This window comes from Ranitomeya imitator, chromosome 4 (assembly GCF_032444005.1).
Source record: "Ranitomeya imitator isolate aRanImi1 chromosome 4, aRanImi1.pri, whole genome shotgun sequence".
Lineage (NCBI taxonomy): Eukaryota > Metazoa > Chordata > Amphibia > Anura > Dendrobatidae > Ranitomeya > Ranitomeya imitator.
In genome coordinates, this window is record NC_091285.1 from 687860629 (window position 1) to 687872642 (window position 12014).

Consider the following 12014-nt stretch of genomic DNA (forward strand, 5'->3'; position numbering starts at 1 on the left):
CTTTGGCAAACTGCTCCAGGTCCCTGATATTTGAAGGGTGCCTTCTCCAAACTGCCATTTTTAGATCTCTCCACAGGTGTTCTGTGGGATTCAGGTCTGGACTCATTGCTGGCCACCTTAGAAGTCTCCAGTGCTTTCTCTCAAACCATTTTCTAGTGCTTTTTGAAGTGTGTTTTGGGTCATTGTCCTGCTGGAAGACCCATGACCTCTGAGGGAGACCCAGCTTTCTCACACTGGGCCCTACATTATGCTGCAAAATTTGTTGGTAGTCTTCAGACTTCATAATGCCATGCACACGGTCAAGCAGTCCAGTGCCAGAGGCAGCAAAGCAACCCCAAAACATCAGGGAACCTCCGCCATGTTTGACTGCAGGGACCGTGTTCTTTTCTTTGAATGCCTCTTTTTTCTCCTGTAAACTCTATGTTGATGTCTTTGCCCAAAAAGCTCTACTTTTGTCTCATCTGACCAGAGAACATTCTTCCAAAACATTTCAGGCTTTTTCAGGTAAGTTTTAGCAAACTCCAGCCTGGCTTTTTTATGTCTCGAGGTAAGAAGAGGGGTCTTCCTGAGTCTCCTACCATACAGTCCCTTTTCATTCAGATGCCGACGGATAGTACAGGTTGACACTGTTGTACCCTCGGACTGCAGGGCAGCTTAAACTTGTTTGGATGTTAGTCGGGGTTCTTTATCCATCATCCGCACAATCTTGCGTTGAAATCTCTTGTCAATTTTTCTTTTCCGTCCACATCTAGGGAGGTTAGCCACAGTGCCATGGGCTTTAAACTTCTTGATGACACTGCGCTCGGTAGACACAGGAACATTCAGGTCTTTGCAGATGGACTTGTAGCCTTGAGATTGCTCATGCTTCCTCACAATTTGGTTTCTCAAGTCCTCAGACAGTTCTTTGGTCTTCTTTCTTTTCTCCATGCGCAATGTTGTACACACAAGGACACAGGACAGAGGTTGAGTCAACTTTAATCCATGTCAACTGGCTGCAAGTGTGATTTAGTTATTGCCAACACCTGTTAGGTGCCACAGGTAAGTTACAGGTGCTGTTAATTACACAAATTAGAGAAGCATCACATGATTTTTCGAACAGTGTGAATACTTTTGTCCACCCCCTTTTTTATGTTTGGTGTGGAATTATATCCAATTTGGCTTTAGGACAATTCTTTTTGTGTTTTTTTCATTTAAGACAAATTCAATGAAGATAATAATACCAAATAATTTGTGATTGCAATCATTTTCAGGAAGAAAATGAGTATTATCTGCCAGAATTGCAGGGGTGTTAATACTATTGGCCATGACTGTATATATTTCTGTAGTGTCCACCGCTTTACTGTCTACCTGAACACTTGGTCACACTGGATCGTTGTGCCCTATATTTTATTTCAGTTGGATGATTGTGTTATAAGCTGGCTGTAAATTATACTAGTATAAGATGATGACAAGTCACTTGGGATGATTGATTGTATTGACATCATCCTTTCCAATAATTATCCTCAAGCCTCCCAGGACCTATTCATCTTTTAGGTATTTAAACCACTGATCTTCTTGCTATCTGTGAGATGGCATTATGTGTGTGTTGTGTGTTGGTTGAATACTTTTGCACGTGACTGAGAGTAAGCTGCGCCCAATGATTGGGACTGGTGGTGTTCTAGATACAGTATGTTCTAGACTAAGATATCATTTTTGAGGGGGATTTTGTTGAGGTGGGAAATTTTATTCTCGGCCACATAAAAAAAACACAAGGATTATTTACATTTCTGGCACTAAAAGGACATTTTACAAGTGACCGGATATAAAGAATTTCAAGGCGAAGAAGAAGGAAAGAAGTTAAAAGGGCAAAGGGAGCTAAGGAAGAAAGGGAGAGGAGAACAAGGGAAAGGAAGAGAGGTGAGAGAAAAGGATAAGGATAGAGAACGAGAAATAGACTAAAAGTAAAAGATACAAAGGGAAGGGAGACAAGTGAATAAGGGGTAAGGGAAAGAAGGAAGGAAAGGAACCCTCGAAAGAAAACAAGAAGAAGAAAAGGAGGGAGAAAGGATGAGAAGGAAAAGGCAAGAGAAGAGTAAAGAAAAGAAATAGAGGAAAGAGAAGAAGAAATAGAATGACAGAAGAAGCATAAGGGAGAGAAAACAAGAGGGGAGGGAACTAAAAAAAAAGTCAAAGTCAAGAGTAGTTAGAGGGACAAAGAAGGCGAAGGAAGCAAACAAGGGGAAGGGAGGGATAATGGGGCTTATAAACCTATTACTTGAATGTATCTGGTTTCTCTGAGGTAGATTTCTTACTATGTATGTGAGCCTAAGAATATTCTCTTATTGGAAGATTTTACACCATTTGAGTAGAAGATAGATAGAAAATAGAAGATTGTTGCTCTTTGGGTGGTGTTCTTCACCTCATCAACTCTCTAGTCCCACCATACCTCTATGTGAAAGCCAATCATGACATATTATCCAATTTTTGATCTGCTAGATCTGATTGTAACCTTACGACACATGCAGTGACTGTATAAGATCACTTACCTGTTGCTTTGTGAGGTTTGGCTTTTGTATATCTGCACTGTGCAAATGACTGAGGGCGTGACATCCACTGCAGGCTGCCAGATACCTGGTGGCAATTTCAGCGGCTACCTAGGTCAGTTGGGGACCTGGTCATAGGAGGAACATTTTCCATTCATGTGAAACGAATTTATTCAGAAACTCATTTTACAAGCAAACCAGAAGATCTTATATGTCAACAGTAAGTCTATCGAACATCTATAGGGGTTATATTTGTTTTGATTTGGCAGTAGGTAGATATGAAGTCCGGCACTGGTGTGGAGTGCTCATCAATACCAAACATCCGATACTAAGATGTTATATGAATGATAGTTGTTACAGCAAAACCATTACACAAGGACCTTGCGTTGTTCTTCAAAGTAGATGTATATGGAAGCACAATGGTCTTTGCCAATGCCTAGTACGTGGACTTTCTCTGTCGGAACCTAATAATAAAAATAATGTTGCGGAAGAGAAATCTTCTAACTTGTTCCAGTCTAAGTGGAGGTATGAAGCTACCTTCTTGTGGGAGAAAATACCAATTCTATGTCTGCCCTTTCTCTGTTTAGAAGTAAGTTACTAGTGGAAAATAGCCATCATCTTAATTTTTAAGAAAGGAGAATGTTACTGGAGAAGAAGCTAGATTTGGTCTTGAGAGGTTTATTGGGTTTTGTCCTGGGGAAGAAGTCCTGTGTGACTTTGAAACGCGTTGACTTTAAAACCTGTCCGAATAAAACTTTTTCAAGGAACTTCTCAATATTCTGGAATCTCCATCAGGAGCGCAGGTGTAGACACATCTTACCTTGACCAACAATTGAGAAGGATCTACGGAGAGATTATTAATGGGGTGATGATTATCACTAGTCTGGAGTGAGTGATACTTTTTGCAAATTTGAAATGGAAAGATGAATTGGGACAGTATATATAAAGGCTTTTCTCATAAAATCCTAATGTATTACTCTATCATAGCTAATCTAGTCCAGGGTATACCCTCAAATTAATACTTGCAGGGCTAGACTAACGCGTTTTAGAAAAGAAAGTAGGAATTGTAGATCCATAAGACCGAAGGAATGGTAAAGGAGAATAGTATGACATGTTCTGCTACATAGATACAGATATATGCAAAAAAAAAACTTCAGCCATCTACATTTTACTCCATTAGACTTGAAGTTCGAAACTACCAGATCATGCAGGCCCTTATATTCGCTGTGGAGGAGATCAATAAAAACCCAGATCTTCTTCCCAATATCACTCTGGGATTCCAGATTTATGAAATTTGCACTGTTGTGAGAAGAGCAGCAGAAGGCACCTTAAGGTTGTTATCGGGAGGTGAACCAAGTGTCCCAAATTATCGTTGTGGTGAAGAAGGAACACTGGCTGGGATTGTTGGTGATTCTGCATCTACACGCTCAATCCTCATGGCTCAAATCTTGGGTCTATACAGATATCCACAGGTAAGGTGAGCATGGTCCTCCTTGTTTGAGGAGCAGTTTATGTCCCAGAACTGTCCTTCCTAGCCTAAATAAGTCTTTGTCCATATTTTCACATATCCCTTTTTCCTTACCACATGTTTTATCTACAAATTTTTCACCTCTGTGTCTTTATCTGAATTTTCTTGAATTGGTTCACACTACTAGAAAGGGGCACATGTCAGCCCACATATACAGTATGTAAAAGTTTAGGCATTCCGAGTTAAAATGAGTGTTATTGTGAACAGTTAAGCAAGTAGGAGACAAAAAGGTCTTTAAGAGGCCTATAGTTAAAGATGACATATTTCCTTTGCATTTTAGGCAAAAATTATATGTACATTTTTATCTTTTACATTTTAAAAATTACAAAAAGGAAAATGGGCTGATGCAAAATTTTGGGCACCCTGGATTGTTAGTCTCAAAAGGGGGTTCTACCAGGTACCATCACAGATTGTAAACACTTTTTGTATCCAGAGAAGAGTCTTATTCTTGTTTGAATCATTTTCTGTGAGATTCCTGGGGCATCTTGCATTCTCTGCTATTTTGAGGTCTAGCCACAGATTCTCAATGATCAGATCAGGGGACTGTGAGGGCCATTGTTTAAACTCCATCTGGCGCTTTTTAAGGTCGTCTATTGTAACTTGTGATGTGTGTTTAGGATCATTATGCATTTGTAGAAGCCATCCTCTTTTCAACTTCAGCTTTTTTACAAATTTTGTTATGTTTGCAACAAGAAATTGTGGAAATTTCTTTGAATCTATTTTTCCCTCCACCCGTGAAATGTTCCCCGTGCCATTCGCTGCAACCCAATCCCAGCACATAATTGATCTGCCCCGATGCTTAATGGTTGGCGTTTTGTTCTTTCACTGAAATTCTGTGCCCTTTTTTCTCCACCTTTGATCATTGTGGCCAAAGAGTTGCATTTTAACCTCATCGGTCCACAGGACTTCCAAAATGCATCAGGCATGTTTAGATGTTCTTTTGCATTTTTCTGTCACTGAATCTTATGATGAGGATGCAGAAGAGGTTTTCTTCTGATGACTCTTCCATGAAGGCCATGTTTGTGCAGGTGTCTCTGAACAGTAGAACAATGTGCCACAACTCCAGAGTCTGCTAACTCTTTCTGAAGGTCTTTTGCAGTCAAACGGGGATTCTGATTTGCCTGTCCAATAATCTTACGAGTAGCTCTGACTGCAATTTTGCTTGGTCTTCTAGACGTTATCTTGACCTCCACTGTTCCTGTTAACTGCAATTTCTTAATTACATTTCGAACTGAGGAAAGGGCAGCTTGAAAACACTTTGCTATCTTCTTATAGCCTTCTCCTACTTTGCAGGTGTTCATCGTTTTCATTTTCAGAGTACTAGTCAGCTGCTCAGAATGAGGCTGGGTTTTTATAAAGCTGAGAAATTTGCATCACCTGGTCTTTCCTAATTATGATTGTGAACAAACCATAACCCTAACAGGCTAAGTAAGGGCTGAAACCTTGGTTAAAGTTATATGAACCACAAAGCTTCAAGGATGCCCAAAGTTTTGCATCTGCACATTTTCCTTCCTGTAATTCTTAAAATAAAAAAATGACAGTATATATTTTTTTGCCTAAAATACAGAGGAAATATCATCTTTAACTTTAAAGCTTTTAAAGATCATTTCATCTTTCACTTTCTTAAATGTTCACAATAACAGTGATTTTTTTAAGGGGCGTCGAAACTGTTACATTCCACTGTAGTAAAAATCAAGATTTGTCAGGTCAGATTTTTCCAGTACTTCGTTCTCTCCCTATAATTGATTACGTGATGTGTGCAATATCAGTTTAAATAGTCAATATAGCCATCATGTTGATCCAAAACAAACTCCTGATGATCCTCAAGTAGGAGGAGGTTACTTTTTATTTGTTTATAGACATATTTTTCTTTAATTTGTTTACAGATAAGTTACTTCTCCACCAGTTCGTTCCTCAGCAATAGGAACTTGTTCCCTTCATTTTTCCGCACAATACCAAGTGATACGTTTCAATCTCGAGGTCTAGCTGAGCTAATCATCTACTTTGGTTGGACATGGGTCGGGTTACTTGCCACCGATAATGATTATGGTCAATCTGGCATTCAGATAGTAAAGCAAGAAATAGTCCAAGCTGGAGCTTGTGTGGCCTTCATTGAGAATATCATGACTGGACAACCCAACAGAGGTGCTCCACATATCGTTAATGTTATCAAAGACTCATCAGCCAAGGTCGTGCTAGTCTTGTCTTCAGATTTTGATTTCATGCCTGTGGTGGAAGAATTGACCAAACAAAATGTAACCGGGAAAATCTGGATAGCCAGTGAATCATGGTCAACTTCTATACTTCTTAACATAGAAGAGTTCCAACCAGTCTTGATGGGCACTATAGGTTTTGCTGTTCATGGGGGGCAGATGTTTGGATTTGTAGAACATCTAAACAACTTGCACGCCTCAGAGTCTCAAAATGATCACTTTTTACTTGAATTTTGGGAGGAGACATTTTCTTGCAAGTGGATCAACCTCCATACTAGAGCTGATGGCATGCTCAACCAAACAATAAATGAATGTATAGGGGATGAAAAATTTGAAAGTGTAATGGCTAACGTGGACCTTAGAATTAGATTTAAGGCCTACACAGCAGTTTATGCCTTTGCATGGGCCATACATAACTTGCTGCAATGTAAACCAGGAAAGGGACCTTTCCTTAATCGTACTTGTGCCAACATCTCATCCTTACACCCTTGGCAGGTAAGAAAGTTGCGTGTTTATATTTGTGACTTCTAAAGGCTCCTGAGCTCCGGCAGATGAGCATAGGTGGGCTCTAGCAATGGTGTGCTGTCTTTCCAGAAGGTAGAGCGGCATCAGTTACACCCAGGTCCTGGTATGTGAGGAGACGTGAAAGACTTTTGCATAAAATCAGAAGACAGCAGTATTTTACTTGCCACATAGTAGGTAGGAGCCATCTTATAGCTGTTGGCTGAACAATGGTTAGGCAGCTATGTCACTGAACTCTCCAATACCCAGGAGAAACAAGTGTTCCTGTGTAGGGTTGAGCGAAACAGATCGGCACTTTTCAAAACTCGCCGACTTTCAGCAAAGTCGGGTTTCGTGAAATCCGACCCGATCCCACTCTGGGATCGGGTCGGCGGTCGGCTATCTCTACTTAAAAGTCGGGTTTCGTTTTATATATATATATATATATATATGTCATTCAGACATATATATATTTATATTAACTTCAGCGCGATATAGCAGAAAAGCCGGTAATTCAATTACCGGCTTTTCATTTCTCCTGCCAAAACCCGACATGATTTGAGACATGGTTTACATACAGTAAACCATGTCATATCCCCCTTTTTTTGCATATTCCACACTACTAATGTTAGTAGTGTGTATGTGCAAAATTTCAGCGCTCTAGCTCTTAAATTTAAGGGTTAAATTGCGGAAAAAATTGGCATGGGCTCCCGCGCAATTTTCTCCGCCAGAGTAGTAAAGCCAGTGACTGAGGGCAGATATTAATAGTCCACGGTTATTGGCCCCCCCCCTGGCTAAAAACACCTGCCCCCAGCCACCCCAGAAAAGGCACATCTGGAAGATGCGCCTATTCTGGCACTTGGCCACTCTCTTCCCATTCCCGTGTAGCGGTGGGATATGGGGTAATGAAGGGTTAATGCCACCTTGCTATTGTAAGGTGACATTAAGCCAGATTAATAATGGAGAGGCGTCAATTCTGACACTTATCCATTATTAATCCAATTGTATGAAAGAGTTAAAAAAAACACACACACAATGTTAAAAAGTCTTTAATGAAATAAACACACCGTTTGTTGTAATATTTTATTGTACGCTCAATCCACTCGCTGAAGACCCTCGCTCTGCAACAAATAAAAAATAATAAACCAACAATATACTGTAACGTCCCACGTTGTAAATCTATCTGAAGGGGTTAAAATATTTTACAGCCAGGAGCTCTGCTAATGCAGCGCTGCTCGTGGCTGTAAACCCCAGCGAATGAAGGTAATGTAGGTCAATGACCTGTAGTTACCTTCATTCGCGGTGATGCGCCCCCTGCTGGATGTCCCTGGAGTGTGGGAAAAGTTCCCAGGCTCGAGGTCATATGAGGACATCCAGCAGGGGGCGCATCACCGCGAATGAAGGTAACTACAGGTCATTGACCTACATTACCTTCATTCGCTGGGGTTTACAGCCACAAGCACAGCTGCATTAACAGAGCTTGTGGCTGTAAAATATTTTAACCCCTTCAGATGGATTTACAACGTGGGACGTTACAGATCTACGGAAGGTATGGATATTGTTGGTTTATTATTTTTTATTTGTTACAGAGCGAGGGTCTTCAGCGAGTGGATTGAGCGTACAATAAAATATTACAACAAACGGTGTGTTTATTTCATTAAAAGACTTTTTAATATGTGTTTTTTTAACTCTTTCATACTATTGGATTAATAATGGATAGGTGTCATAATTGACGCCTCTCCATTATTAATCTGGCTTAATGTCACCTTACAATAGCAAGGTGGCATTAACCCTTCATTACCCCATATCCCACCGCTACACGGGAATGGGAAGAGAGTGGCCAAGTGCCAGAATAGGCGCATCTTCCAGATGTGCCTTTTCTGGGGTGGCTGGGGGCAGGTGTTTTTAGCCAGGGGGGCCAATAACCGTGGACCCTCTCCAGGCTATTAATATCTGCCCTCAGTCACTGGCTTTACTACTCTGGCAGAGAAAATTGCACGGGAGCCCATGCCAATTTTTTCCGCGATTTAACCCTTAAATTTAAGAGCTAGAGCGCCAAAATTTTGCATATACACACTACTAACATTAGTAGTGTGGAATATGCAAAAAAAGGGGGATATGACATGGTTTACTGTATGTAAACTATGTCTCATATCATGTCGGGTTTTGGCAGGAGAAATGAAAAGCCGGTAATTGAATTACCGGCTTTTCTGCTATATCGCCCTGAAGGAAATGGAAAAAAAAAATCCCCCATAGACTTACATTGGGTTTCGAGTTTCGGCCGATCCCCGACCCCGACTTTTCAATAGGATCGGCCGATTTCACTCGACCCGACTTTTGAGAAAGTCGGGTTTTGTGAAACCCGACTCGACCCTGAAAAACTAAAAGTCGCTCAACCCTATTCCTGTGTTTTCCATGGGAGAGATATTGACAGACATCTCTGGCAGCGGCACATCTCTTGAGAACTTAGGTATCAATAGTCCAAAATCAGATATGCTGGACACTTAACTCCACCAATAATCATCTGTCAGGGGCCCCCATGCACATTAGACTGTTAGACAATCATGTTGATATCAGCAGGCTAGCAAAAATTAGTCTAATATGTATGGGTCTTTTTAGACATTTTCTATTGAAGCACAGGAGCTTCAAGTTGCGCCTCCAGTTTATGCATAAGCTTTAGAGACTCCAACATAGACTTCTGACTCAGTGGGATGGAAAATAGGTCAGGTAATCCTCTCATAATGTAGAGAGCTCGCAGTAGACAACATTTGCATGAGCTCTTCTTTCTAGTACTTGCTTGAAGAGAAGATGATCTCAGGCTTTAAAAATGTTAAGTTTGATGAATTAGAAAATAAATGTATTAATCCTTTGTATTTCTTCAGCTCCTTCATTACATTAAAGCAGTAGATTTTGAGACAAAAGACAAAACTCGTATATTTTTTGACAATAATGGGGATCCTCCAGCTTTCTACGACATTGTAAACTGGCAGCCAAGCTCCACTGGTTCCATGGAGCAGAAGATAGTGGGAAGTTATGATTCCAGACTGCCGGAAGGAATTCGAATGAAAATTAACAATTCAGATATTATATGGAGTACTGAGGTAGGGCATTATATTCTGCACATGTTTAATCCCAAATGCATATAGATGGGGGTGAGAATATGGGAGATTTGGGAAGTGGAATATTGTGGTACTTTCCAATCAGAGTTTTTTTTGTCTTCATTTTGGGTTTAGGCAGCAGCGGTGCAAGTTGTCCTGATTCTGGAGGAATTCAAAATGTTCTCCTATAACTTCCTTTGATCTTTATTGTAAACCTAGGTATCTGATTGATGATCATTGATAACCCTCTGTCTCCCATCTTCTTCTATATTAATCCCCACAATTTCTAGTTATAACACATATTCCACATTTCCTTCCACCCTGTTCTCCAGCCACAAGTGCAGTTTTCAATGCAGGGTCAAGTGTCCATCTTGCTATAACGTTGCAATAGAGTCTACTAGCTCCTTCAGTTGCTTTCTATATATTTTCTCTGTAGCTGTTCGGCGGACAGTTATCTGAATTGTATGGCCAATTTTAAATTTACTTTAGTTCATAAATTTGGTTCCCTCATTTAAATGGTGTCCTAATAATTCACCTGCCTGTTCTGTTTGTGTTGGACCTCCACTGTCTACATACTTTAGCAGAAAACTTATGCGTGAAATGTCAAGCTCTTCTTTATGAGACTTTAATATATTGTTCTCCAGCTTTCAATGTGTAAATGTCCATATGTTGAATTTTTATATTTAGACTCCTCAATCAATATGCAGTCCGAGTTGTCCTTTGGGATCCCGAAAGGCAACAATTCCAGGAAAGCCAACGTGCTGCTTCAAGTGTGTCCAGTGCCCAAAAGGAGAAATTGCAAATGTCACAGGTACCATAAATACAGTCATAAGGTATCATGTATCTTATATGTGGAGTTTGCATTCAATTTGACCCCCATGTTCTTCTCTAGATGCTGTGGAGTGCCAAAAATGCTCTTGGGAAACTTGGCCCAATACCCAGCAGGACTTGTGCTTACCAAGAACCATTGAATTTCTCTCCTATGATGAAACCATGGGTATCAGCTTGGCAGCCCTGTCTATTGTTTCATCTCTCATTCCCATTGGAGTTCTGAGAATTTTTGTTTCTTACAACGCAACACCAATCGTCCGAGCCAATAACTGGTCCCTTAGTTGTCTTCTCCTCGTTGCTTTATTTTCCTGCTTCCTTACTTCATTAGCTTTTATTGGATATCCACATTCTGAGAAATGCATGCTGCGACAGGTGGCATTTGGCTTGGCATTTACTCTCTGCATCTCTTGTGTCTTGGCCAAAACTATAACAGTGGTAATTGCTTTCAAGGCCACCAAGCCTGGGACTAGTTTGCGACGATGGACTTGGGGAAATTGTCCTACTCTGTCATTGTGATTTGTGTTCTCATCCAGATATCTGTCTGTGTGACTTGGCTTTTCTACTCTCCTCCATTTCCCGAGTATGACACCCAGACTCCTTCTAGCATTATCATTCTTAACTGTAATGAGGGGTCTCCTTTTGCATTTTGGATTATGTTGGGGTATTTGGGTGTTTTGGCCACTGTCAGCTTCATTGTGGCTTTCTTGGCTAGAAGACTTCCTAACAGTTTCAATGAGGCAAAGTACATCACATTTAGCATGTTGGCCTTCCTTTGTGTCTGGATTTCCTTCATTCCAGCAACTCTCAGCTCCCGTGGGAAGTACACAGTGGCCATGGAGATCTTCACCATTATTTCCTCCAGTTGGGCCATTGTTGTTTGTATATTCTTACCCAAATGTTTCATCATATTGTTTCGATCTCATTTGAATGTGAGGCAAAATTTAATGAGAAAAGTGTATGACCAAAGTGGGACATCCGAGTTTTATCCTTGACCTTAATGATATGTGATCACTTCACCTATTCCAGCAAACACTACCCAGACATTGCTTAAGAACAGACAAAAAATCATGTAAAAGTGAGCGAGTCAACTATAAATATACAGTGGTGTGAAAAAAGTGTTTGCCCCTTCCTGATTTCCTATTCATTTGCATGTTTGTCACACTTAAATGTTTTAGATCACCAAACAATTTTAAATATTATACAAAAATAATACAAGTAAACACAAAATGCAGTTTTTAAATGAAGGTCTTTATTATTAATGGAGAAAGAAATCCAAACTTACAGTGCCCTGTGTGAAAAAGTGATTGCTCCCCATTAAAGC

General features: G+C 40.4%; 1 pseudogene; it reads left to right on the plus strand.

Annotated features, from left to right (window-relative positions):
* Positions 1 to 3727: 3727 nt before the first annotated feature.
* Positions 3728 to 11685, plus strand: LOC138674715 (extracellular calcium-sensing receptor-like; annotated as a pseudogene).
* The last annotated feature ends 329 nt before the right edge of the window (positions 11686 to 12014 follow it).